Raw genomic sequence first — 1,806 nt, forward strand, 5'->3', positions numbered from 1 at the left:
TTAATGAGGACTTCATGAGGAGACATATCTCACATATTACAGTGACCATTCAGACGGTCTGGAAACCTTCACTCCCGATTACGAATGGATCACTTAGTAAGATTCAAGCACTATACTTCTCAGTTCATTACGGGTCTTTGAACTTTAAAGATGTTCTTGAATCAGAGTCTAAAAATGAATACTAGAAAGTGAACAAATACATGATTCCAAACCATTTTATGAAAAAATAGATGGATGAGTGTTGCATGAATGACAACAGTTCAGACCAGTTCTAGAATCGAAGCGATTTTCATGGGAGAATTATTGTTTCTAGAATTCCATAAGTGAGCAAAATCCTTCCTTTGGAATCAATTCCAGCTGAGCCAGTGAAAAGTCTTTGTGCTACACCAGAGGAAAAAAACAAAACAAATGACTGACAAACAATTTTGTAATTATACACAGTTATAAATAGCCCCATGCAAACATGAGGGATGCATCTCCATAAATACAGAAATACAATAGCAGCAATTTCATGTGCCTTTCAAAACTACATGATTTACCTTGAATTGGTTTTGACTGTGGGAATCTAATGCAGGATGTTCTGCTGACATGTTTTAATGGCCTCTTGAGAAACCTTTGAGCTCCTCCTCCTCCTCCTCTAAATGATGTCTTGAATTGCTTCCATGAGTCTGGGACAGAGAGTGCCAACAATGCTTGCCAGTAACACAGACACCCTCGTGCCAGAGCGATTCAAAGAAAAGAGGCGAAACCTTCCCTCTTTCTCCGGGAACTTACTACTCTCTACTGGACCGCTGGTGCATGACATCTATTATAGTGCTTCAAAGTACTTTCATCTGTTTTTGTCACTTTCACATTGTCACCTACAAAACAAAAACACCTTTTGTCTAATTTTATGAATAATTTGTAATATATTCAAAAGTAAATTTGATAATAAAGCATCCACTAAGCATACATTGCAGAAATTGAAAACATTAGGAGTTCATTTAGAAGATCCTGAAGACCAACTCCAATAGTACATTTTATCACATAAAATCTACACACTTCTTTCTTTTTCTTTCTTTCTTTCTTTCTTTAAAAAAAAAAACAATGCTTGGTTTATTACTGCATTATATAAAATATCTTTAGGAATAATTCTTTCGATGCATGTTTAAATGTAGCTTACAGATCCAAATACTGTAGTATTGCCAGTAAGTAACGGAAAGTAAATTCCACTTGGTCTTTAATCGGAAATTCAGATCACAAGATGACACAGCCTTCCTCACAAACAGCAGTTTGCAAATATAGAAATTTCCTCCCATCTGACATTTTATTCAGTAAAGTCACTGTGCTTGTGACCTCATGGTATTCCCCTAACTTTAGACCCCTAGGCATCTAACCAAGTCAATAAACAGAAACACAATCTATGCATTTTCTTCTGGACACAATCATTTTGCATGTGCCTGATATAAAAGTAATACATAAACTGACCCCAAATATTATAATTAATAATATAAAATTTCTTACATTAAACTGCTGTTTTACTAGGTTCACTTTATGAGAATTTACAGTCAAATAAAGCAGGGATTAAATTTATTTTGCCTGAAAGTGTCATTCTATTAGCATGCACTAGAGGAGCTAATGCTCAAGATAAGATGACACATTTCCACTTAAACTTGATCTCAATTAGAAGAATAAGAAAATCATATCTGTAGTCTTACCTTGCCTTTAAATATAAGCCTAGTTTTTATTGAACACGTCATTATTATTATTATTGCACCTGGGCTTTCACTGTATGTTATGCTCAAAGAATACTACCACTTTTACAAC

Source organism: Cyprinus carpio, chromosome B16, assembly GCF_018340385.1.
Source record: "Cyprinus carpio isolate SPL01 chromosome B16, ASM1834038v1, whole genome shotgun sequence".
NCBI classification, from domain to species: domain Eukaryota; kingdom Metazoa; phylum Chordata; class Actinopteri; order Cypriniformes; family Cyprinidae; genus Cyprinus; species Cyprinus carpio.